Source organism: Rattus norvegicus, chromosome 16 (assembly GCF_036323735.1).
Source record: "Rattus norvegicus strain BN/NHsdMcwi chromosome 16, GRCr8, whole genome shotgun sequence".
Taxonomy (NCBI): Eukaryota; Metazoa; Chordata; class Mammalia; order Rodentia; family Muridae; genus Rattus; species Rattus norvegicus.
The window spans coordinates 85101941-85129771 of NC_086034.1; the positions used below are offsets into that span (position 1 = coordinate 85101941).

A 27831-nucleotide genomic window follows, 5' to 3' on the forward strand; every position below is an offset into this window, starting at 1 on the left:
CTGGTGCGGGAGGACAGCGACTGTCCTCACAAGAGCACAGGCAGCCCTTCAAGTCAAGGCCCTTACATAACAGCGAAGCAATGATACAGGATCTCTGCAGTCACCCAGGAACCTCTGGCAACCAGTCAGCCGTGACCTCAGCCACACGCACGTCAGAGCTGTAGGTCACGGGGACATTTGTACCTGTTCCGTGCCTCGTGATTTACTCTCAGGAGTAAAAGCACTGGGTTTTATTGTTTCTCTGCTCCGTGGATTCTGCTGGAGGCATATCAGCTGGGGTGGCAGCAGAACAGGACCAGCTCGTGAGCTTGGGAAAACCCTGCTTCAAGTCATTAGCTTGTTCCTAGAAAGGAAGGGATTTGAATGGCACCCTTTAGTGTCGGCAGTGTGCTGGAAGGAGATCATGACCTCAGTACTGTTTGTGAGGATGGACAGCACACCCAGGGGAGGTGCTGTCCTTAGCAAACAGGCAGAGGTGGCTATTCCTGATCCTAATCGGGTGCTTGTAGTCTGTGGAATTGTGTCAAACTAGGACAGGTCCCAGAGGGACATCTCTATGATAGTCTCATCCTCCAGCCCAGGGCCCCTTGCTTTTAAAAAAGGGGTCATCCCCCAGAACTCTGTTCTGACTCTCAGAGCCCTCTCCCGACTCTCAGCCTCACCCCATTTTCTTTGCTTTGCCACCTCCTATGCTCAAAGGGGTGGTAACAAAACCCTGTGGTCTCTGAGTACACACTTAACTCCTTCAGCACCTGTTCTTAGTGGTATTTTTATTCTTCCCATGCTACAGAGGAGGAAAGTGAGGTGGAAGGCTATCCCTGGCCCAGCCTGCTTAGCAGAGTCGCCCCAGTCTGCCTAGGTTCAAAGCTCATGTGATTCTGAGCTGTTTCAGTGTGTGTGTGCGCGCTGCGGTCTTGTCAATCACCATCCCTGAGTGGTGGAGTAGACACTGCTGTGATGTGGTGACCATTCATAATCAACACCATAGCATCAGTGAGTAGAGCAGAGGACCCTCTGTCACACAGAGAAGTTCATCTGATGACCAGAAGGTTTGGCATTAGCAGTGAGGATTCTTGAGTGGGAAGAACACTGGCTTCAGACTGACTCATAGACACCCTCTTCCATCTCTTTGCCTCCATAATCTCTCCTATCTGTCTACCTGTCTGTCTATCTTTCTATCATCATCTATCTATCTTCTACCAATCATCTATCCATTACCTACCTATTATCTATTATCTGCCTATCAGTCACATCTATCATCAATCTACCTATTATCTATATATCAATCATGTCTATCTGTCATAAATCAATCAATCTATTTATTATCTATCATTTATCTATCAATTCCATCTCTCATCTCTCATTTATCATCTTTCTATCATCATTATCTATTATCTATAATCTGTCCCTTATTTGTTATCGATTATCCATCACCTGCCCATCCATCCATCTGTCCATCCATCCAACTGTCCATCCATCCATCCTTCTACCCATCCCTCCATCTATACATTTACCATCCATCCATCCATCCACCCACTCATTCATCCATCCGTCCCCCCACCCTTCCTCCCATCCATCCAACTGTCCATCCATCCATCCATGCATGGCACTCACCCACCCACTCATCCATCCACCCATCCCCCCGTCCACCCACCTGTCCATCCATCCATCCATCCATCCATCCATCCATCCACCCACCCACCCACTCATCCATCCACCCATCCCCCCGTCCACCCACCTGTCCATCCATCCATCCATCCATCCATCCATCCATCCATCCATCCATCCACCCACCCACCCACTCATCCATCCATCCATTCACCCACCCACCCATCCCCCCGTCCACCCACCTGTCCATTCATCCATCCATCCACCCACCCACTCATCCATCCATCCATTCACCCACCCACCCATCCCTCCGTCCACCCACCTGTCCATCCATCCATCCACCCACCCATCTACCCATTCAATCATCCATCCATCCATCCACCCACCCACCCACCCACTCATCCATCCATCCTCCCATCCATCCACCCATCTATCCATCCATCCATGCATGGCACTCACCCACCCATATGCCCATACTGTAACCTACTGCTCCTGTTTTTCACGGAAATACTGTCTAACTCGGATGTTCTTAACCCACATTTCTCAGATTTCTCCTGGGCTTCTCAATGCTACGACAGGAAACTGTCCATACAAATGGTACAAGACAAACGAGCCTCAGAATATAACTGGTCTTGTTGGCACTGCTAACTCTGTAAGAATTCAACAGTAGTACTAGGCTAGGCTCAGCTGTAACCCTTCACTACAGAGTGGTGCTCTTGGTTCCACACATGCCTGGACTATCATTGGGCTTAACTGGTATTCACCTAGCCACTTGAATTCCACAAGACTTGGTCTTTAAGACTGAATGCTCTCCCAATTGACACCTTTATTTTCAGCCATTATAATGAACACATTGATGAGGACTGGCATGCATATGGACAGTAAGCGAGTGTGTAGACAGCGTACGGATACAGACCTGCATAATTACATTCAAAGTTCTAGATAACAGAGATAGACGGACAGAAAGATGGTAGGCAGATAATGTGGGTAACACAGATGCATGTAAATGCTACCCACATGACTTCCCTGGGTTCTTCTGGGGAATCTGTGTCTACCTTTTACCTGTGGGCTTTAGGTGTCCCTAAGCTATTTTCGACTAGGGTGACTTCACAATTTCTTGTCTGAATTAGAAAGGTCCACTTGGGGATTAGAGGTGACTTCCTCAGGCTTTGTGTCTTCATTGGTGGAACTGTGTCTTCTCTGTCTCTTTTGTTCAAGGTCATATTCAAGGCTGATCTACTACAGAAAGATATAAGTGGCCTTCCCAACACATTGATCACCTCTAATGCTATATACTGTTAGTGCACTAAAACATTTCCAATGTGTGATGATGTCATGCAGCTTCATAGCTCATGCTCTAGCTTCCTGGCCCTTAACACCTGCAACCCCTTGACAATGGAGGCTATGCTTGCTTGTCCATTTCCCGGTGTCTAGAATCCCCAAGTTCACTGTCTAAGTCTCTCTCTGACCAGCATGGGCCACCTCTTCCCATGGCCCATACAGAATGCCCTCCATTGCCCCAACTTCTATTTCCTAAGTAAAGATTTAATTAAAGGATTAACTGGGGGAAGGTTTGGACACCTTGTTTCTCATCTGTGGACATGAGTGTCTGAGGAAGATGGTCTACTAGTTGAAATTCACCGCTCCCTCAACATGGGGCTAAACTTTGGCTCTCTCAGACAATGGGATATAGACACCAAAACACCAGCAAGCTCAAGAATGGATTTGTGTCTGGTGCTTATTAACATCCCCATAAGAAGATGCCCAGGTAGAGGTGCCCTCAGATACAGAAGGAGGGGAGTGGAGCAGAACCATGGGAATGTCACCTCACAGACAGCCAGCTCAGTCCTTGACCATCTGCGAGTCCATCTGTGAGGACCCTCTTCTTAAGTCTGTAGGCGGACATCAAGAATAGATGCTATGGTTTGAGGTACTGAACTGGGTACTTCCCACGCTGTCTTACTGGATCCAGACAATGGACCAATCTACACCTGCATTTTAAATAATCATCCAGCTAACTCTGAGGTTGGTGTGATGTAGTCCGAAGGTTGAGGATGTTTATAGGATGGCGAATATTAGAGAATTGGCTTTTCGATCCAAGCTATGAAGCCAGGAGGAAGCTTGTTTTTGTTTTGATGCCTTCTTATGGGCATCTTCTTTAGCTGAGGTCTTGGGTCTCCTTTTAATCTCTTAAAGGGATATATTAAAATACCCTTGTCTCCCTTGACTAATTTCACTTGAACGTGAGCTATTGTCTTTTTCATACAGCCTTGGTCTGAAATCGCTAGTATTTTGTTTGGAATTTTAATAAGCCTTTTCATAGCCTGTCACTCCCTTTTCTGTCAGGCTCAGGGCTCAGAGCTGTGCTGGGTTTTTGTAAGCATCAGAAGAGGCTTCCAGTAACTTCTTCCCTTCCAGTGCTGCTGCACAGTACACAAGCAGAAAAGGGGCAAAAGCCTCCAAACGCCAGGCCTGGCCTCTCTGGGGCACGGCACTCCACTGGTCTCATGTTGCTCTGGTTTATGAGAGGCCACAGGCTTACACCTCAGTAAGGTGGTGACTTTTGGGGAAAAAAACCTCCATTCCCTAATCCTCTATCTTGAGAGCAAACAACCCATTTCTGTAAGTTTGGCCGTGTGTACTATGGGGTGTTTACCCAATTACTAATCTTCTGCTCTCTCTGCTCTCAGTCCCTATCTTGTATACTGTGTTTTCTCATTTTTTCTCTGGAAACTACTGCCAGATGCTTGCCATTCTGGTTCACTTTTTCTTTCAAAGAACAGGCTCTTAGATGTGTTTTTTCGAATCCGGTTTTACTCTATTTTTGCCCTCGGTTTTCTTTTTTAAGAATCACTTCCTTCCTCCCGAGTTGTCTCCCTCTATTAATCTCCCAGAGTGAATGCCCGTGTTTGTTTGCCTTCCTCCTTGTCTCATAACCAGGGCTCTATGGACAGATGCTGCCTTTGAACAAAGCGTAATTTTATTCACTGTGGTTAGCATGCTTCTTCGTCTGTGTCGTTTCTGCCTCTGAAAGTCTGTGGCATTTTCTATGTGGTCCGAGGCAGCCTCAACGTCTATAAACGTCCCACAGATGCCCATAAAGAAGGCACAGCTGTCTGCAAAGTACAAATGACAATGATATTATTTTCACAACCATTTGCAGTCCTCTCACTCAGGTGTCCTGACTGTTCTAACCCTGTTCTAGGCTGGGGAAATTTCTTCCTTTTTCTAATATCTATTGTATTAAAGGGCATTGGTAAGAGTGTCTATAAAGGATTGCCTTCAAAACTCTCCTCCTGCCCTTTCTCCATAGTCTGAGTCCCTCACAAAAGGAAACATAAAAATCAGATGAACTGGCCACGCTATGGGTTTCTGTATGCCCTTCCGGAAACGTCTGTTGATAATCAAGTAGATGCCAGTGCAGTTTGCATTTTATACCTTGGTTTTTTGACATCTGTGATGCCAGTGTCTCCAGATTTAACATGAAAGCTTTTACTAGACCCACCCACCCACCCACCCTGTGCCTGTCCGAAAAGATTGTTAAGCACTGACCTTGATTACCAGAGGTAAACTTTGGTAGACAGACAATCCACAACTATGAAATCTTTAAATAGTGACTGTATTCCACTGCACAACAGTGCTGGCTGCCTGCTGCCGTTCCGGTGTGAAGTGTGCCCCACAGGCTGTGCGATTGAACACCTGGGTCTCTCTGGTGCTGCTCAGGTGTAGAGAAAGTGGGTCACTGGGGACATACCTGGGGTTTTATAACCCACTCCCTGGTCTCCCAAGGTATCTCAGTCACACGTTCCTGCCACCATGAACTCCACCACACCCTCCCTGCCACGATGGACCACCCCCTCTCACGAGTTCTGCAGCTTTTGTTTGCCAGGTGCATATTTGAATTGCTCATTTCTTACTGAAAATGAGCTTCCTTATTTGGGTTTTTTTTCTCTTCTGATATTAGAATTAACCAATCTGGCTTTCCAGATAATATTTGGTTGAAATACCATTTTTTCATCATTTCTCTTTCTGTTTATATCGTTAAACCTGCCTTCTCTTTTAATCTCACTCTGAGGGTGCCTTCTAATTGGGGTTCTAAGCCAATGTGTGTTCAATGTGGTCATTGGGATGGTTGGATCGGGGACTCTAACCCTGTTGCTCAGGATGTCCCGGTGCAGTATTTGAGAACCCTTAAGCCGTGCTCTCTGGCATCCACATCCTTTTGAGGACACCTGATTTTGACACCACAGCACATTATAGATAACCTCATGCTTCCCTTGCGTCAACCCAGAAGTGGCTCCAGTACTCACTGGAAAATGGCATTTTGGAACCAGGATATATGTAAGAAGCACATCTGTTGCTGCTCAAACCAGTCATTGTCTGTAGCCAGCCTGACTTGTCGACTGATTAAGAAAAGATCTAAAGACGCAGAACCAGGCATGTCCAAATCTCATCTGTTTATTTCTAGATCCGCATGTGTCCGCACACACGCACACGCTTATAACACTTGCTATAGCTCATGCTAACCCGGCCCACTGGCACCCATGTTTCTACCCCCACCTCTGTGTGTAGCTCATTTCTCTCAACCTCCCTGGCTACCAGTACTCAAACAGAATAGCACACTTTTTTTTTCCTTCAGTCTTGGCATACTTATAAATTGGTTTCAGAATTGCCAACCCACACTCCTATAAAAACAAGCCTGCTAGAGCACAGTATTTTTAGCTCATCCTATTGAAATCTTTAACACCCTGTCCTGCGCAGAGCTGAGCCTCTGGGGATCATGGGTCTTCAGTCTACATTGTCTCAGTCTCATTGCCAATGCCTTCCTCCCCTGCAGCCTGGGAACCTTTCCCCGGGAGAGGAATCTACTTGGAATGATGTGAAATAGCACCTCCTGAAACTCTCGGTTATAAATGATGAACAAACTTGGTAAATCCCAAGTCCTGGTCCTTCCAGACTTAGCACCTTGCCCTGACCACCATCTGGCCCATGAGGACTCTTGCTTTCCTGGCCGTGGATATGGTAGGAGTTGCAGGAGCCCATCACTGTGCCTGAGGGAGGGAGGATGGAATGCTAAGAGGGTCTCTGTGATAGGCTTGGTCCCACTGTGCTGCTGACGCTGTTAGACGCCAGAGACGTAGGCAAGCACATCTGTCTTTCCATAAGGCCGGAAATTACTGAAAACAATAACCTGGTGACACTTAACAGTTTTGGTGGCAGTGATTTCACGTCTGATCTTACCCCGATTATCTGGGGGAGGTGAGGGTCTTCTGTAAATTATTCTCGTTTTAATCTTGATCAGTCGTGTTAGCCCCCCGTATCACACAGCACACAGGACAGAGTGAGGATATCTATATGCATATGTGTGGTTTGCACAGGGAGCGTGAGTTAGAGAGGCTGCGGCAGGGTTTCAAAGGTTTCGGGCAGTAGCTGAGAATGTCTGTGTTGATGAGATAATGAACCAGCCTAGAGGGTGCTGCTGTAGGTTGGGGTCAAGGTTTAAAGGCGAAACTGTGGCATACAGCTGTGAGGTGGAAGCTCTAACTGGGTGAGAAGCAGGAAACAACAGGTCAGCTTCTGGAGGGGTAAACAGGTGAACTGGCAAACAGTGGAGTAGGTTGCCAACACTGAAGATGGGGCTGAGCTGAGAAGCTCTTGGTCCACGATGCACACACCAGGTATGAGATGACAGGTTGGTGTGAGGCCATGCCATTGCTACGTCCCTAACTTACTTCACTGGGTACAGGCAAGGGTGCTTGTTACACCCACCATTTCCTTAGTCTGGTCAGTCTGATAAATTCCCAGGCCTGGTTTCCCTGATAAGATTTTAGCACCCCAGTGCTAATGCCCCCTGATAAACCCAGAGGTGGCTCCCTTTCTACGCCCAGTAATCAGTAAGCCATTTATCAGTCTGTGCTTCAGGGTAATGCCTGGCAGATGGTGCTGTCTGTGTGTCCACTTAGGGGCTGTAGTCATCCTTCTCCCTCAAAATGGAGTCTCTTAGGGCAACGCTCGGCCTGAGGAGACACTGTTTCTACAACACAGAGTGATCTGGAGCAGGGTGATCCTGATAGCTGGCCTGGTTTTCAGCCCTTGTTTACAGAGTCTTAATATAAAGATCCTGCTGCCCTGTGTGTCCTAGTCAGGAGTCCACACAATGAAGGGAGAACCAAGGGAGTGTGGCTAGAGGCTGGCGCTGGCTCACAGCACTTTCTGAGCTCCCTGAAAAGATTTCAGCTTCGGTGATGTCACGGCTCAGACACCGGCCATAAACACCTTCTATTGTGATCCCTTCCCAATGGAAATTGTTGTTCACATGAGACAGGCTTGGGTTAAAGGTCTCAGCCTTGGCGAGACGGGCGAATCGCTCAAGGTCTTAGAGCTGTGAGAGGCAGGGCCAGAAATCACAGCCCAGACAGTAAAATTTCACAGCCGGTCCTCTCTTTATGATGCACAGAGAGTGGGTAGAATATCAGATATTGTTTTCCTTTAATAAATTTAAACACGTCCCCCCACCACCGCCACAGTAAATATTTGAATGGGGGAGCCTACAGGTGGCGCAGAGAGAGAAGTGCTGGGCTATGAGCTCTCTGGAGACTCAGGCAAATGTAATCTTACCTGAATAGAGTGAATGATTTTTACAAGGCAACAAAGGGCATCCCATGTTGACTCCTATGGGATTAAGTAAGCCAGCATTTCCCCCTTCCTTCAATTATCCTCAAAGTGACAGGCAGAGCACCCCAGGCCACGTCCTTCCTCTGCATCTCATGACATCAAAATACCTGGCCAAATGTGAAGATGGCATCTGGAGTGTGTCAATGACACTGTGATGGGCCAGGCTGAACTGGAAACACCTCCTGTACAGTTCCACAAGTCGTCTTCCCATAAAGCAAGAGACACGGGCATCGGTGGGGCCCAGTTCTGCTCCTGATGCTTCAACTGTGCCATGGGGAAAAAGGACCATAAGGTATTAGCTCCTTTGTTCTTGCCTAGGAGAGCGGGGAATGTTACAGTCTGTGTGGATTGGTGGAGGCTCCTTGCCCAGCCCCCGCTCCCGAAGGACAGCCGGGTTGAGGCTCTTGAAAAGCCTCAGAATGAGACCCTGTGTCAGCGGGAGCTGCCTTATGAGCTCTGCAGCAAGCGTTGAGCCTCCTGTGTTCCTCGCTCCAGAGCTGGAGACCTGTGTCATCCCTGGATGGGTCTTCATTCACATCACGCCTCTGTTCCTGGCATCGACAAGGAAGTAGCATGTGCTGTGTCCCATCCAGGCACCCTTTCTTACGCAGTAGATGGATGACTGATGTGCAGGCAAATGACATTGTCAAGGGAAGGATGGTGGAGCCTTTGTGAATATGGCTTGACATTCCGTTGCTTGCTGTCTTCTGAGGTGGAAGGCTAATTTTGCTTGATTGCTTCTGCCTGAGTTACAAGTCCAAGCTTAGGCTGACGAAGGGACAATAGACAGACTTGGACATGAAAACCCTAACTCATCACTCATCATCATCATCATCATCATCATCATCATCATCATCATCATCATCATCATCATAACCTAAGCAAGACCTAGCATTTATGATCATCTGGACGTTGTGCTGAGTAAAACCAGGGGCATCTTGATTCAGGGAGAATCCTCTATGGAACTTCCCCTGGAAGGAGACAAGATGACTCCATCTACATCCATGCCGTGGTCCTTCCCTGAGGAGGGAGCCCTAGCCATGTTAATATTCACTGATATACGGGGTTCACACCCGGAAGGGAGATTCTGTCCCCTCGGGAAGGCCGTGAAAATCTTACCTCCGTATTGCAAAGCCACCTGGACCAGTGCCTCTGACCGATCGGGTTATCTTAGAACCCATTCATGGACAACTGTGGCCATTGTAGCAAATGTTACACCAAGATACTCTCGGAGGGCTGCGGCCACTGAGCTTAGATAAGCTATGAGCATGAACGGTCTGCAAGTCCTTAGAGATGTGGGCCTCCGACGGCAACAGATGGTAAACATCCTAAAATGAATTTCAGGTGGCTGCAGAGTGCATGTCTAGAAGAGATCGATAATAGAACGATAAAATCAGCGGAGCCCTTGGCACTGACACAGTAGGGGCATCCCTTCTGAGGAGCATTGTGGGTGATGTTGAGCCCCCGTGCCTGTGCTCTGCACAGACACTAAGAATGGAAGGAGTGGCCGGTAAGCCCAGCCAGCCGACACCCTGGAGTCAGCTGTGGGAGTGACTGCCAGGGAGCTGAGGCTGGGGGATTATGTGCGAGGTGCCTGCCAGTCGAGATGAGGCTTGCTTAGCTCCTACTGGTCACGGCAGTGGGAGGCTTCCTTCCTGGCAGGCTCGGTGGAGCCGCTGGGCACAGCTGAGCCAGGTCCTTGGATGTCCCAACCATCGACAGGCTCCAAGAAGCCAGGAGCTGAGGAGACGGCTCCTGGCAGCGGGTCCTGTCCGATTCCTCTACCAAGCATTACTCTGTGGAGCACAGACTTAGTCTTCAATTGTGCTAGCACCCGCGATTGTAAAGTTTACCTTTATAGACGGGGCACAAAATGGCTTAGAATGTCCCCTGAACAGAAACACTAAAAGCCCCCTAAAGATCACTAACTATTCTCAGTGGCTGGGTCACAGGTTATGAAATAGATATTGCAAACATTGCACAATGTGATTTTAATTTATTTGGGTGGTGTTTTTGCATAAACATGTTTCCCTCAAAGTTGGGTCTGAGAAATGAAAATTAGGGGAAACCAAGAAAGATCGTGAACTCTACAGAGGAAATCAAGTGTTCCAGTAATCAAATCAAAATAGCCCGGTGATGGCGTAGGAAGCAAGCAGTTCTGTATAATTCATAGTTTCTACGCTGTTCTCACCGTGCTGCCTGTGCTAAGTGGCTAAATGTTTTGTGTCTGTGGACCCTCCAAACAAGGAAACAAAAGGCCATATGGACAATGGGAGGAGAAATAAGCAATTTCATATCATAAGCTTTGATATCATCAGATATCCTGCAGGTCAGATATTTACATTACAATTAATAATAGTAACAAAATAACAGTTATGAAGTAGCAACCAAAATGATTATATGGTTGAGGGTCACCACAGCCGGAGGAATTATATTAAAGGGTCACATCATCAGGAAGGTGGAGAACCACTGTTTTAGAAGATTATGTCTCTAAAACTGAGCACTGTGCATTACAGTAGCCTCCTCACCGGCACATATGAGCCCTGTCTGGAAAGACTGGAGCCACGATTAGCAGGGAAATTTTACATAGAAAGGGTGAATTTTTGTTGCATGTGTGTTTCTGTGTGGATATGTGTGCTCGTGTGTGTAGAGGAGCCTGCAGAGGCAAAAGAGTGTGAAGGATCTCCTGAAGCTGGAGTTACATGTGGCGGTGAGCCTCCCAGTGGGTGCTGGGAACTGAACTCCAGTCCTTGTAAGAGTACCAAGTGCTCTTAACAGTGAAACCATCTTTCCAGCCCCTCCCCCAAAAAAGTCTTAATTTTTGCTTGATTGGTAAATATTGATATCTGCGGATATCAATGGATGAAAATGCCAAGAAAATGTTTACTAAGTTTCCGAAGATTGACATCTGACCCTTCCTGGGACCAGTTTATATTTGGGTAGAGTTGGCAGTGAGGTGAGAACAGAGTCTGTAGGTCTCGAACACGGTAAACATAGCATCTGAGTGGGGACAGCAGCACAAGAGTGTCCTGAGATGGTGTCTGCAGTGCTCCCTGGGGTCCTACATTTGAAACTTCTGGTTTAGTCTTAAACTCTCCCAGTAGGTCCTGATGATTTAATAACCATGCAGAACACACTGAGGGGGAGGGGCATTTAGAAGGAACATTCTGCTCCTGACTTTCTCTCTCTCCCTCCCTCCCTCACTCTCTCTCTCCCTCTCTCTCCCCTCTTTCTTTCTCTTTCCCTTCTTCCCTCCTTCCCTCCCTCCCCCTCCCTATGCTTCCTTCTCCTGCCTTCCCTCCCTTTCTCCCTCTTCCTCCCCTCCCCCATTTTCCTTCCTTCCCTCTTCCCCCTCCCTTTCTTTCACTCTCTCCGTCTCAGTCTCTGTGTGTGTGTGTTCATGCGTGTGAGTGCAGGCCTGTGTGTCATACCTACTATGTGGAAGTCCTAGCCTTCATTTGTGTTTGAGGCAGGGTCCTTTGCATTTTGATTCTGTATGGACTAAGCAAGGAGCTTTAGGGGAGATAGTCTGGTTTTTCACCTCCCATCTCACTGAAGTAGAATGGGGATTACCCTACCGTATTCTGACTTAAGTAAGTTCTAGGGATCTGACCTCAGGTTCTTGTGCTTGCACAGCAAGTTCTTAAGCCCTGGTCCCCTCTCCACACCTCTCATTAAGACTAGCAAAGGTCTCTGGGTAATGCTTGCTGTTGGCATACCTTTGCTTGCTGGCTTGGAATCAATGACAATTCACTGGTGTTCACTCAGGGATCAGGTCCCCAGACTACAGGACCCTCTTGGAAAAGCCAACATGGGAACTTTAAGGGACATTTAAAAGTTGAAATTGCCCAGGACAGGACTTCACAGCCAAGCCACATATATGCTAATTGCATACAAATCAGATACAAATCAGATGCAAATACATGCAAATACATCTTTCCTGTGCGGTTCTCCCCACGCTTTGGTGTGGCCCTGGGGAAGAATCCTCCTGCAGACCCTTCATCTAAAAAGTTGACTTAATAGCTTCTCCCTCTGTAACCTTTTGTTATCTAATTACCTTCATTAGCTGGGATGATGCATAAACGCACGCTACAGAATTTCTTAAGTAAGAGATCTTTGTTTTCATAAAGATATTCTTATCTGGTAAGCAGTCTTAGCACACTGATACACACACACACACACACACTGATTTACATGCACACACACATTTATATATATGCACATGCATGAATATACACATTTTGAAAAAATTAGCATACAATAGGGATGGCTGTAGGAAGGAGGTTGGGGAGGTGCCAGTCAAGAAACACATAATTGCAGGTAAGAAAGGTTGTTCAAGAGTTCTACTTCACAGCCTGGTGATCATGTGAAGGCTGACTGGACCCTTGACAAAGGTAAAGAGAAGGTATAATTCTTTTCAGGAAAAGGAGAGCTGTGTGAGGTACTTCTGAAATTCCTAACCAGGGAAAGACATCTACCCCTCCTTCTAAGGTTCCAACACCCACAGAAAGCAGGATTCTGCCAAGGTTTGTTCTGGAGAACCTTATTGAGCCTAGGTAAAAGGTTACTTAGAGGGATGTAGATGCCCCTCCCCCATAACAGGCCTCTCCTGGAAAGCTTTTACTCAGCAGGGATAGGCCTTACCCACAGCCAAACAGATGGAGTCCTTCTTCCAGTCTTCCCCAGTCTTTCTCATTCCTCATCAAGACACAGGGCATTAAGGCAGGCTTGTATACCTCAGACTTATATACCTCAGACTTGTATACCACAGACTTGTATACCACAGATGGTAGAGAGTAGCTGCACACTCGGGTGAGGGTCTGGTGACCCTTCCCTCCCCTTCACAAGGAGGTGTAAATGACTAACAAGCCCAGCTTGGATACTCCTTCTGCAAGAGGGTGGTGGAGCTGAACTCCCCAAGATGGCAGCTGTTCGGCTGGAGAACAATGACTCACCACATGAGGTGATGGTGTTAGCCAGCTAGGAGCAACAATTCCTCAGTGCGTCTACAGTTCAAACCATCGCATTTTTCACAGCAAATGCATGCAACCCTGGTCAGTTGAGGAGAAGGTAAGCAGAGGACTCATTTGTCGGACTCCTTACGTTCTGACGACGAGCGTAGATAGGAACGGGCGTAGATAGGAACGGGCTCATGGAGAACGATCTTTGAAGTGCTTTGCTCTGTGTCCTTGGGAAAGCCCAATGTGCCTAACAGAATCTGTACCAATAGTAATGGAGATCTTTCAGGTTTTCAGAACTCTTGTCAGGTATGTTGTTGCCCATAATTATCCCTCAGGCCCCTGGCACAGAGGAGAGGCACTGACTTAATCTCTCACATCCATTGCCAAGTACATCCAAAGTGCTCAATGAGTGTTTACAATTGGAAGAGGGAGCCACAGTCGTGTTGTGTAAGGCAGAGAGCTGCAGGGAACCTTGCCACAGCACCCCCAGCGTGAGTCATACCAACACCAATTCCCCCTTGGATAGAGTCCCTGGGAAGCTGTAGAAAGAGCAGCCAGGATCCAACCAGCTGATGCTCCCTGTTTTGCCTCCCTGCCTCTCTCTGGCTTCTTTAAATCTTCAGATTCCAACAGAGCAGCTGCTGTGGGTGAATCCCACTACATGCCCCGGAGAGGAATCCAAGATAAGAGTACAGAGCCCACTCCCACACAGATACCCAATCATTCAGCTTCATTTTCAGCCCCGAACTGGCAGGCGTTCACCTCTGGGGCTCTTCCCTCCCTGCAGCTAGGAGCACTGGTCCGCAAACAAAACAGGACAAGGGGTGGTTACTCCTTCCTTAGCTGGGCCACACATGATCCTTGCTGATCCCTGTCATGGGCAGGAAGGCAGCTGACCTTATGAGGAATGTCTCCTTATTCCTGTGGGGAACTTAGAGGGGAGAAGGGGAAAGATGTAATCAAGACATCCCTGTTGCGTCTGGAGATACTGTGCTCCAGCCTGGACTTCCTCAGTGCATTTTGTCACTCACAGAGCTCTCTAAGGTGGTACCTCTCATTGTTATAAGGAGAGTAGACTTGAGGCAGATAGCGACGACCCTTTTAAATGGCATTGCCCTCTCAGGAACTACCCTGAGCCCAGGCAGAGAGAACCCTCACGGATTTAGTGTGAACACCTCCCTCTTTTTTCAGCATCTCTAGCTGTTACCTAATGAAGGCTGACACAGTGGTCACCAATGTTGATTCTCTAAATATCGCCATGTGGCGTAGACCGCTCCTATTTTTTGAGCTCCAGCAGAGAATTGGACACAAAAGCCTGAGGCGTTAATATTTGATTTAGTCAGAGTCAAACCCAAGAAATGGAGTCTCGGAGCCTGAGCTTTGAACAGCAGCTCACAGTGGTGGTGGTACCTTGGCTCTTTACCACAGCCATATGGCTGCCCGAGAACCTTTTGCCATTTGTTAGTCAAGAGTAGTCCCCATAGATCTGACCCTGGAAGTAGTCCCAGAAAAATTGGGTTCTTTCAGAGACAGAGAGAGCCTGCATCTGAGAGCACATCTGAAAACAAAGAGTTGGGTGCTATCTTCTGGCAGGAAGTGGCTGCTGAGATCTGGCCACCCTCCACTGAGGGCGGTTCTGCAGAAGATACAGGCCAGTCTTGAGGACGCCGTGCGGGGCAGATTGATCTCACCGCCCAGACAAGATGGCCCAGCTGAAGCTGAACAGAAAGGGCCTAAGGTTTAAAACCTACATCTGGTGAGGGAAGATAAGGTGGGACGCACAGGACCCAGATCAAAGCAGCCAGTTTCCTAGAGAGCCACCTGTGGTCCGCAGGGCTTCTGCACACACACGGAAGCCACAGGAATCCAGGATCGTTTATCGCTGTGAGAGCCTGCAGGGCTAGTTCTGAACGGCCACATGCTGCTCCTCAGAGATGATCACTTGGGGCATGCGGGCACTTCCAGTCCCCTCTGAGCCCTGCCTGCTGCCCTCTGAACTTCGCGTGTGTTAAGTCAATGTTTGCTGGGTGCTTCCACTGCAGAGCAAACGTCTTTCTGTACCCGTTCATCTTCGGAGCTCACTCGATCAGACTTAGAATCACTGAAGAATTCAGTGTGACCTCTGGGCCTGTCAGTAAAAGTATTTCCATAGGAGATTAAGGGAGGGGCTGAGATCCACCCTGAGTGGATGGCTGAGGGCTACAGAAAACTAAAGGGGAAAAGGAAAAAGCCACAGACTGTCAGAGTGTCCTCTGCCTCTGCTTACCAGTCAGTCATACTGTGAGATGCTTTTCTCCACCTTGTGCTTCAACCACCATGATGTTGGTCCAACCCATGGACCAAAGCAAGCACGAATGAACCCACAGAAACTGTGAGCAAAGGAAGCCCTCCCTCCTTTAGATGTGGAAAGTAACCAGCCCACTTGACTACTGTGCTGGTGAGTTTCATGTCAGCCTGACACAAGCCGCAGTCTTTTGGGAGGAGGGAATCTCAATTGAGAAAACGCTCCCTAAAATTGACCCAGGCAACAATGTAGGGGTATTTTCTTGATTGATGATTCATGTTGGAGGGCCCACACCATTGTGCGTGGGGCCATATCTGAGCTGGTGGTGCTGGGTTCTATAAGAAAGCAGGTGGAACAAACCAGGAGAAGCAAGCCAGTAAGCAGTATCCTCATGGCTTCTGCATCAGCTCCTGCCTCCAAGTTCCTGCCTGCCCTGACTTCCAACTTCCCTTATGTCTTCTGCCCACCCTGATTTTTATAAGGTTCTCAGCAACAACAGATCAAGGATCCACCCTGCTTCAGGATGACCTCATCTTGACTACAGTGACCCCCAAATCAAGACATATTCTGACATAGTGGGAGTTAGAACTTTAGTGCATAGATTCTAAGGGAACAAAATAAAAATGTACTGGCCTTGTTAACAGAGAAACCAAAGGCATCAGCCACAGTTGGTTTTCACAGGTTCAGACAGAGCCAGTGGGAATATCTTGTCTCCTAATGTCTGTGGTCTGCCCTGGAAGGACTCACAAGTGGCCATGGGCGGGAAGTTCCTGAAGGCCTTATGACAGATTCCGGGCCTTATGGCTAAGCTAGACTCTTCACAGACAGGCCTGTCAGATTGAGTGCTTCCAAGCTGAGCTCCCTTTGCACATGTCTGCCTAGGCTCTAGGAGTCCAGGTCCAGAGAATGAGGGAGATATGGCACCATCTATAGCAGTGTTGGGAGGCCCAAAGCAGCATCTCCACCTCATTCTGTAGATGAAGCCCTACCAACTCCCAGATTAGAGGGAAGGAGACCAAGCTACACCTATGAATGGGTGTGTGTGGGTGGGAAAGTCCCATTGAAAGACACGTGGATCAGTAGATATGGTATTAGAGGAAAGTGGTTTCATCCAAGTCTACCTTGACCGCTGCCCATCATGGAGTAGTGGCTGCTATTGCGACTTCAGAGGACCTCAGTTCTGCAGTCTCAGCAAAGGGATCAGCAGATGAAAGTAGGGTCTTCAGAACAGAGCGGGGGAGGGCCACCTGACCCTGGTCTGAGTTCATGGCCACCACCCCGTCCTCCATCTGGTCCATGTGGTCTTGGAGATGCTGTTCTGTATGGGAGCTGGCCATGTCGTCTGAAGATGAAGATCTCAGTGAGGCAGGCAGCTGATGGAGTTCACGTCTATCCTGAGTGGGACTCTGGTGTTGCAGGTGTCTGGAACTGCCCAAGCTCCTGTGGGGAAACCCACAGCCTTGTTTCACTAAGACGAACTTGGATTGAGTCGTTTCTTTGGTGTGTTGTTTGTGTCTTCTCTGGGATGAAGAGACCTGTCTTCACGTCTCTCCAGGAAAAATCAAACAGCGTGGGTCATGTTTGAATAAATTTGCCTGTGGATGGAGCTTTCAAGAACGGGATATGACCTGGTTGGTTGTAAAGCAGTTCCACAGGTCTCACTGCGAACCTGTCTGCTGGGGTTCTCATTCTTCTTAGAGTTGTCTTTCTGCTTAGTTATTCATTATTCCATAATTTTATAATATATAACACACACATATATATACATATACATCATACACATATACACATAAACATCATATGCATCATATGCACACACATATACATATACATCATATACATGTGCATATACACATACACATATACATATACATCATATACATCATATACATCATATACATCATATACATATACATCACATACATATATACATATACTTCATATACATATACATATACATCATATACATATACACACATACTTCATATATACATACATATACATCACATACATACACATATACATATACATCACATACATACACATACACATATACATCATATACATATGCATCATATACATATGTATCATATACATATACATCATATACATATACATCATATACATCATATACCTATACCTATACCTACACAGTACAATGTCATAGTCTTTCTGCTTAATCTTTTATGCCCCTTTTCCCACTGAAACACTCCTACTTTCTTGGGGTTTTTCTTTAAGTTTGTTTGTTTGTTTGTTTTTGTAGCTCACTGCATTTAATCAGGGATGCTTACATGATTATGGGAGTTGGGTTGGGGTGGGAGTGGTTACTTGAACAAGGGCAGCTTACCAGTGGGTACGTCCCTGAGGAATCTGACGTCCCCATTAACTGTTTCTATCTCCTCAGGAAGGGATGAGACTTTATGAGACTTGCCCTTGCCCATGGACATTCCTGCTCTTCTCTCCCAGTCTTTCTCTGATCCTCCTCTTCCCCTCCTCTTCCTCCTCCACACTGGACATACCAGGCATGCACTCCATCCCTGAGGTACACTATTAGCAAGAACTTTAGGTTTGCAGAATCTGGACTTTGTCCTCAAACAATGCCCTGTCGTGAGGAGCTTTCCAGGCCTTCCTCTCACACACTCTGCATTGTGGGTACCTGCTTTTTGTGTGTTCACGAGGAAGTTAGGATTAGCCGTCATGTTTATGTGAAAATGCATCCATTGGATTTAAGGGGCTTGTTCTGGGTCTTGGACTGAGCATAATGTGTTTCTTTGATGCTTAATAACTGAACCATTTAAGGATGAGAGTTTTGCTCAAGGGAGAACTTTAGCTACAAACTTTCTTACTTTGTAGTCTTAAGGATTTATTTTCAGAATAATCGGCAACACCCTCTAACCCCACACCACCTTTCCGTTTGTTTAGTGGAAGGTTTAGTGGAAAAAATAATTTCTGAATCCCTCCTCTGGGGTCCAACGCTTGGATTTCCAGGCCCCCAGTGAGTGTAAAGCTCTGGTAAGGTTTATAAAAACTTGAAAGTAAGATAGAATTGTGCAGAAGCTAAGGGCTCACATGCCTGTAACAACTCTGTGGACCTGGGGAAGGGTGGGATCTGTTCACTATCTTCTATGCAGAGCAAATTGTCCTGTGGTCCTGTGAAAACGGTACAGCATTTTATCCCAGGCAGGGAGGAGCTGGGCATCCTATATTCTGTGCTAGGGGAAAGGCCAGGCCATTCTGTCCAGTGACACTGGGCCCAGTGTTCACACACAATGAGGATGGGAACTTGCCACAGACCTTGGGAGCTAGATCTGGGCTGCAGCATCTGTATTGGGGGGGGGTGTGGGTGGACCCAGGTACAGTCAGCATCTGAGGGATGCCCTGTTATCTTTCCTTGCTGAGCTTACAAGAGTTAACAATCATTCTTCATGTCCTGGACATTTTGGATCTTACTTCCTCACTCCAGTTGGGGAAAACTGGCCACCATGTTGGTTTAGCTAGGCTCCACCACACAGTCCTGCCCGATGCACAGGAACCTAGACATCACCAGGGGGTGGGTGTATGCTTGCCTACAGAGCCTACTTCTTGGTCCTGCTTGGGACCTGGGTTCAAGAAGCAGCCTGTCCCCAAACGTCCTATCCTGATGGTTTGCAGCCGGGAGAGATCTGTGGATGCCTTGGGTACCTCATTCGCTGTGTTCTCGAGGAAGGTTAGAATTACTCACCATGTTTACATCAAAACATGTCCATTGGACTCTTTGGAGCCGTTCCTGTGTCATCTTAGACAGAACGTTAGGTTGTTTGTATTTCTTTTATGCTTCATATTTAATGTGTTTAAGGATAAGTGCTTTGTCTCAAGGACTGCTTTGGATACAATCTGTGGATTTCATTACTTTGGATTTTCAAACGAATCTAACATTGGCTTTAGATTTAATTTTGACCCAAGCACATTTATTAAAATGTTTATTCTGGAGAGATATGCCTTCATGAGAAAATTACAAGAAGGAAACAATAAAAACATATCACAGAAATCATGCAAACTCTTTGTGTTTCTCCCGTTAGTTTTGTTCACTATGTATGTGACCTACTTGAGTGTCCTTTGTGAAGGAAGAAAAAGAAAAATGCATTATCTTCTACCATGCCTGGCAAATGGGGAAACTGAGGCAGCCTGTCTCTGTCCTTAGGAGAGATGGTTAGAGGCTGCATACTCGAACAATTTTCTTTACCCTCTAGATCAGTGGTTTTCAACCTCTGGGTTGATATGCCCGTAGGGTTTGCATATCAACTATTCTGCATACTGGAAATTCACATTACAATTCATAACAGGAGCAGAATCACAGTCAGGAAATAGCAACAAAATAGTTTTGTGGTTGGGTGGTTGCCATGATGGGGGAACTGTAGTAAAGGGTCGCAGCGTTAGGAAGGTTGAGAACCACGGCTCTAGGTGCTTCTCCTGATTCTCCCTTCAGTGGTGTGTCTGTTTATGCCAGTGTCACCCTTCTGGATCCCTTTCTCTCTCTCCCACACACAGAATCTTCCTTACTCTGCTGCTTTCTGGAGATCTCCTCAAGTCCTTCCAGCCTTCCAGCCTAGTCTTCCACAGTGCCAACTCTGCTATCCACTATTCCCCAACCCCCACACTTGCATTTCTTCTTTTACTTCTCCATTTTCTTTCTCTTTCAGAAATGTGGGCTTTCCCCTTGGACATGCACAGATCTTCTCTTATACTCCGGATGGCCATCCAGAATCTGGGTAACATTGTGTGAGGAAACCATGCATTTCCTTCCTCCACAGTACGGGGTTTTCCAGATTGTCACCCTCCAATCCCACACTCAGGGCACCGTGCATGCATGCATTTGCTCACTGAGGGGGCTTATTCAGACCTGAACAAAGGGTCTGAGGATGTCACGGCTCTGTTTGTGTCCATTGGGTATCTTCAGAATGGTGTGTGGAGAGGGTCTTCTCTGTTCCACACTTGGTCCATTGGTATCTCAACAGGGAACATTTGTTTCCAACAGCCTCCACTGTCCCCAGGCCTCATGCCCCCTCCTCACTGTGACATCCCTCCCTGAGGCATTCTCACATTCCACAGTGTACTAGGTACTGGAAGACTTTATAGACATTCTAGTCGTCTGCTGTGAGAATTGGTGCAGCATATGCTTGCATTAGTAACTTTCATTGTAACCAAAATCGGTGACAGAAGTAAGGTAAGAAAGATATACTTTGGCTCACCAATTCAAAGGGCTTCTGATCAGTTTAATGGGAATTGATTACACAGTTCACAAATAGGCATTGTTACCCATTCACGGTGCTAAGGGCTATACCCTTCAAAGCCTGAGGGACCCATTTCTACCAGCAAAGCCATACCTCTTAAGGATCCCACAGCCTTCAACAACAACAACAAAAAAAAAAAAAAAAAAGAAGAAGACAACCAAAGAGAAACATAATGGTGCACTTCTTTAATGAAGGCAGAGGCAGGAGGATTTCTGTGAGTTTGAGGGCAGCCTGGTATACAGAGTGAGTTCTATATAGTGAGATTCTGTTCATGAACCTCCAAGGGTTGCTTTAGGCTCCAGTTGTAACAACTCTCAAACATCATTCCAACAGAATAGTCACCAGACCGCTGTTGAAATGCCAACTAAGTCCTGACGTCAAGGACTTACTAACTCCCCAACTCCTGGCTGGTGCCCAACAAAGGCCAGAGACTTTACTGAGTTTACAGGGTTGGAGAGAAGGGAGGTTAAGGGGGAAGGGTCGGGGAGGGAGGCCCGAGTTCTCAATTCTGAAACTTGCAGGATGGTTAGAAGCACAGGCGCTGTGAGATCAGAACCTGCACTAACTACAAACCGTCCTGGTGGAAAGAGAAGCCAACTGAATGCTCAAACGAGGCAAGCAGAGAGCGTGTTGTTTTATGTGCGCATATGCTAATACTTCTCCTTCTTTAAGAGCTCTAACCGGAATGCAAATTCTATCTGGACAGTTTTATCGATGTTTTGTTATAATTTTAGAAGCAGAGAACATATTATGCTTTTTATAAACCTCGAGGCTTGTAAAGCCGCGGGCGACCTGGCCAACATCCAGGGAGTTTTTGCGTTCGTTGCAGGTTCCTACATTGTTCTTTTCTGTGCAGTCTCTTTGCGAAGGGCCCTCACCATCCATCCCCCTCCCTCATGGGAACCTGCAGGTCCCCTCCTCATCCTGGGACTGCCACATACGCTTGGTGTCCCTGGTTTAGGAAGGCGGGTTTCAGGTCCTTTCAATGCTGGGCAGAGACAGCTTGGGAGCCAAGTTCTAAGGCACAGCTGTCCTCACCTGGGTCACTTAGGCTTCCTTCCCTCCCTCCCAAGCTGAAGTCTGCTTATCAGCTTCCCATCAGGAAAACCTTCCCTCGGTGAACCTTGGGTTTGTGCTCATGGGGGAAAGAACCTGGCTTCTCTCCAGGGGTGCCTCATGAGCAGGGGCCCAGTCAGTCTAGCTGCAAGCTGGCTAGCTCTCAGGTTGTCAGCTACTCAGAACACAAGTAAGGCTGGTATTTGACTAGGACACCGAGTGACTCGCCACAAGGGATACATTGTTGCAATATAGTATCATTTTTTTTTGCCTTAAAAGGAATTCCCTTTAAAAGTAAATTGTGTCCATTTTTGTGATACAGTCCACCGCACAGGAATGGGAGCTGAGAGCTTCTTGGGCCAACGGGAGGCTCTCTGAGTAAGTCAGAGCTGAAGATCAGAAAAGAGTCTGAACACCACTCCCCTCATTAAACATGTTAGACAGCAATTAATGAACTCTCCTGCAGTATGGGCATGGACGCTGTCACTCATTACGGAGGAGACCATATCTCCCTGCTTTGATGAAATGCTAATTTGGGGTTCCTAAGGCCTGACAAAGCTTTCACAAGCTAATAATATTCTAGCAGGGAATTTCCTAGCGTTGTGGTAACTGAGATTGATGGGGGACGATTCTCAGCTACCTGGAACAGACATGCACGCCACGCTGTTGTCCCTTCTGTGAGTACTCTGGGGCAGTGTGTTGTCAGGGCTCACTGGGGACTTCGCCTCATAGTTCAGTGAGGAGAGTGGTGTGTGTGTGTGTGTGTGTGTGCGTGTGCGTGTGCGTGTGCGTGTGCGTGTGCGTTAATTGTGTCAGATGCTAGCTCAGTCCTGCACTCAGTAGGGCTGGTTTACTGGTATTGATAAAACAGATAAATCGGTTCAGTGTTTTCCCATGATGGCTGCTTCTGACAGACGTCTGCTGTTTTCTAGGGGGAAAGCAAGGAATTCTTTCATTAGTATCGAGAAATGCATGGTAAGAACTTGGTGGGTGCTGGAGAGATGGTTTAAGAGCACTGGTTGTTTTCACAAAGGACCCGGGATCAGTTCTCAGCACCCACGTGGCAGCTTACAACTATTTGTAACTCCAGTTCCAGGGTATCTGACACTGTGATGGTTTGCATATGCTTGGCCCAGGAGTGGCACTATTAGAAGGTGTGGCTTTGTTAGAGGAAGTGTGTCACTGTGGGGTGGGCTTATAGACCCTCCTCCTAGCTGCCTGAGGATGCTCAGTCTGTTCCTGGCTTCCTTCTGGTGAAGATGTAGAACTCAGCTCCTCCTGCACCATGCCTGCCTGGATGCTGCTATGCTCCCACCTTGATGATAATGGACTGAACCTCAGAACCTGTAAGCCAGCCCCAATTAAATGTTGTCTTTTATAAAACTTACATTGGTCCTGGTGTCTGTTCACAGCAGTAAGACCCTAAGACAGACACCCTTACCTTGATGCACATAAAAATAAAAATAAAATAATTCCCTTTTAAAGAACTTAGTGAAGGGGAAGGGTATGAGAGAGGATGTACAGATTATTGCATCCACACAGGTCTAGCTATGGCTGGGGAAATGGCGAGAAGCCAGCCAGACATGACTTAGAGTGAAGGAAGGACCAGCCACGCGTCTGCCTGGAGCTTGGTTCCGGGAGCCAGGGAGATTTAACAAGGGGAGTTGCCCAGCTGGATTCCCCTGCTGTATCCTCTCACACTCTGATGACAATTCCAGGAATGGGGAGCCTGCAGGTGGAGGGGTGTCTGTGGTTGGCAGCCGTATTGAGTTCCATGTTGTCGGCAAATCAGAGACTCTCCCAGTACCAGAAACCCTCTAAAACGGAGAGGCCTTAAAACTCACGTCCACCTTGAGCCCCACAGGGGCTTCTGCTCTTCCAAAACCCCTGTCCATCACCCTCCTGCCCAAATGTGCTTTGCCTGTTGGGGAGTGAATGGCTACCTGGGAAAGACTTGGTTCTTCCAGCCTCTGGGAGGAGCTGGTACTGTGTAGGCACAGACAGAGTCAATCACAACTGACATAAAATCTGACAGAGACCACCGGGCACACAAGTGTGTGCACACTTCATAAACTATAGACTAGTCTAACCTAGACATACCTGTGCTCAGAATAATGGCAAATTGGACTGAGAAGCACCTAAAACATAACTGAGAATATTCTCCATAACTGAGAATATTCAATTCAGGGATGTGGAGAAATTCTCGGAATGAGCACTGTGTATGTGTGTGCGTGTGTGTGTGTGTGTGATGTGGTATGTGTGTGGTGTGGTCTGTGTGTGTGGTATGTGCATGTATATGTGGTGTGTGTGTGTGTGTGTGAGATGTGGTATGTGTGTGTGTGCGGTATGTGTGGTGTGTGTATGAATGCATTTGTGTGTGGTGTATGTTGTACATGTGTGTGAGTGTATGCACGACTATATGTATGTGTTTATGCGCATGGGTATGTGTGTGTACATCCTTGCATGTGTGGTATGTTATGTGTGTGGTATGTGTGATGTGGTATGTGTGTGATGTATGTGGTATGTGTTGGTATGTATATGTGTGGTGTGTGTGCATACATATGTGTGTGCGCATGTGTATAAGTGTATGCATGAGTGTATGTGTATATGTGCATGTGTGTGTACATGCCTGCATGTGATGTGTATGTGTGCATGGAAGCATCAGCTCACATGATGACACTGCCAGAAGATCACATGACAGAGAGCCTGGAAGGTGGGATAATTCTGTGGAGTTGGCTTTTAAAATCTTTCAATATTTTATAAATATTGAAATCCTCATATTCCATGTTTGCTTGTGTTACATAGGTTCACTACAGTGTTTATACCTCAGTAATCCAAAGACAAAAGATTTAACTGATAGGACTCAGTGCTGTATAGACACTGCAGAGAATCTGAATAAAGAACCAGTAAGCCTATGAAACGATTCTCAAATTAAAGCCACAGTGAGATACCACAGTGAATGAGCCAAAAAAATCGAAAACATTATTTTATCCCCTCTTATTCCAGATATCCACTGATGTCTGTGTTTTTTCTAGAGTTTTATATAAAAGAATAGCGTGTGATCTTTTGTTCAGCAAGGTAGAAGTTTCTCTCTCTCTCTCTCTCTCTCTCTCTTTATATATATATATATGTGTGTGTGTGTGTGTACATGTATGTATACATGCACACATGTATGTGTATATGAACGCACGTAAGTATATGTGTACACATGCATGTATGTATGCATGTGTGCATGTATGTGAGTAGTGGCCCAGGCTGGGTGTGCTTGTGTTTACATTGCTTCTAGTGTGTGTTTTCATCTGCTTTTCCTCCTCCTTTGCATTTTCCACATATTAATACTTTCTAAACCAAAAACCCACATGTGAATTCTAGCTTGTCTGTTGTATGTCTGCCTTCATCTATCGGTCTGATAAGTGGACATAAATGTGGGTAGAGTCTAAAAACACTAGAGAGGCCAGCAAGAGATGGTAAAGAGAAGGTGAAGAAGGGGTGTAGGAAAAGGTCGTATACGTTGTGAGGGTAAACGGAACTGGGGGTGCAAAGGAAGTGGGGGCCACAAGGGAGGCAGAACATCTATGCAACACGCCTTGCTTGAAAATTCCACATGCTATCTAGTCTGTCAACCTCATTTAAAATCATCTCCGTGGGTTGTACGCATGTAAGAAATGACCAAAGAGGAAAAATACCAGTAATTAAACAAAACTAAAGATTTAAAAAGCTTCCTCTTTCCTTCTTCGACTTACTCAGCTCAGTTCTAGACTCCTACTCCCAAGTATCCATTGATAGTTGTTTTCCTATGAGTTTATGTTGCTATGGTAAAACACTATGGCCACAAAAGCCCAAAGGACACTGTGGAGGGAAGGAAGTCGGGGCAGAACTCAGGAACCTGGAGGCAGGAGCTGAAGCAAAAGTCATGGAAGAATGCTTCTTACTGCTTTGCTCCTTGTAGCACCCAGAACCACCTGCCCACGGGTGGCACCGCCCACAGTGGTCTGGTCCCGCCCATCTCAGCCATCAATCAAGAAAGTAACGGCCTACAGGCTGCCTGCGGGCCAGTTCAATGGATTCTTTTCTTGACTAGGAAGATTCCTTCTTCTCGGATGACTCTGACTTGTGACAGGTTGGTATAAAAACTAGCCAACACATGATAAGACACATGGCAAAAGTGTGTGACGGAGACACATTTTCAAAGGCTACAGTCTCTTGCCCAGGGTTGGCCCAGGCCCCATCTGCTAATCCCTCCCTCCAAAACATCCTTGGAACAGGTGACTTCAGAAAGGGAAATGTACTGAGGGAAACAGTATGGGCTGTGCCTGCCTCACCTGTCTTGCTGTTGTCTCACTCCTGGCCCCAGGGGCCTCGAATCAGCAGAGATATAGATGGAATGTGGAAACGGCCGGTTCCCCAGGTTCTGGAGGAAGGCAAGATACTTACACGGCACCCTCGTCTGCTTCATCTCCTCACTCGGGGTCCATTTCATCGGCCTGGAACTTTCTTGTGCCTCAGTTCCCCAGGGAACGGTGTACAAGGAGCCCGCCCCCATAGTGACTTGAGCTTGCTAACCATCCGTCCTGCCTTGGAAACTGAGTGGCACCTGGGGTTTCATTCTGGGACAGGTGGGTTTTGTAAACATTGCCTTTCTGGTGCTTATCATCTATCTGACACAAGAACGTTTCGATATTTTCCCTTTAGTCTAGTCAGTAGTCGTGTGACCTATTTATACTACACAGTTCATCGTCAGCCCAGCACAAAAAACCCAGGCTGGTGAAGAAGCAGCCTTGTCCTTTGATACTGGTTTGATCTGTGCAACAGATACAGACTCCTGGCATGGGATAGGTCTAGGAATGAATCTCCTGGCTCTCACATGACCTCTGTGAAGTCTGAATGTCACAGCCAAGGCACAGTTCATTCTTTTTTTTTTTTTTTTTAAGAATCCACCTTAAGTAGCACAGAGGTGACAAAAAGCTGGCATATGGTTCTTAATTCTCTAAAATCCAAGATGCGCACACACTCGCCCTTCTTAGCTTGGTCTTCACTCAAAAGTCAGTTCCCCCAAAGCTCCCAGAGATGCTATGTGAAACTCCGTCCTAATTCATGTATGCCCTGTGACGCCCGCCTTTTCAGAGAGAAGGCGTTGCTTGGTTCCCACTGTGCCCTTGGAACTCTGTAAAGAAGTCTAGGTTTGCCTAATTTTTAAATATCAATTGTGCTTTCTTTCCTTCTGAGAAATTGATACCCGAAGGCTAACCTCTTTGAGAAGGATTAAGCGTGGTGTGACTCCCACCCGGATCCTGATGTCAGAGCTAATGACTCCATCTCTGCTGGAGACTCTTAGGGTATGTTTGGGATGCTAAAACGCTGAGGACACTTGTTGGCTTCCTCCTCTTCCTCCCCTCCTCCTCCTCCTCTCCCCTCCTCCTTTCCTTCCTCCTCCCCCCTCCTCCTTTTCTTCCTCCTCTCCTCCTCCTCTTCCTCCTTTTCCCCCCTCCTCTTCTTCCTCCTCTTCCCCCTCTTCCCCCCTCCTCTTCTTCCCCCTCTTCCCCCTCTTCCCCCTCTTCCTCCTCTTCCTCCTCTTCCTCCTCTTCCTCTTCCTCCTCCCCCTCCTCTTCCCCCTCCTCCTTCAAACATGACTGATACTAAGTAGCATCTTCACAGAGAGGCAGCAGGGGGTAAAGGTCACCAGCACAGCCTTAGCAACTAGATCATGTGTTAAGCTTACTGGCTCTCCATAGCTGGGAAGCAGCCCTAAGCTCTGTAAGCTCCAGTGTCTGTAACATAGTAACCCAGAGGGCAGAGCTCTGGGGAGGACTCCCGAGGTGTGGGTTACTCCGCAGACTTCATGCTCCCTGAGGAGGTTCCTCTCACAGCCATCCTCTTCAACAGGGGCAGGCAGAGGGCGCTACAGCCCTCCCCATATGGCTCGCTGGGGTTTCTACTCATTCTTCAACTTCCTAATATCCAGGACTTCTGGAGGACA

General features: G+C 47.2%; 1 long non-coding RNA gene across 1 annotated transcript; it reads right to left on the reverse strand.

Annotated features, from left to right (window-relative positions):
* Positions 1-4569: 4569 nt before the first annotated feature.
* On the reverse strand, positions 4570-27297 carry LOC134482422 (uncharacterized). The gene is made up of 3 exons (XR_010058503.1): positions 26177-27297; positions 5161-5323; positions 4570-4724 (listed from the first exon to the last, which is right to left on the reverse strand). It is a non-coding gene; the product is annotated as an uncharacterized LOC134482422 (long non-coding RNA).
* Positions 27298-27831: the final 534 nt, after the last annotated feature.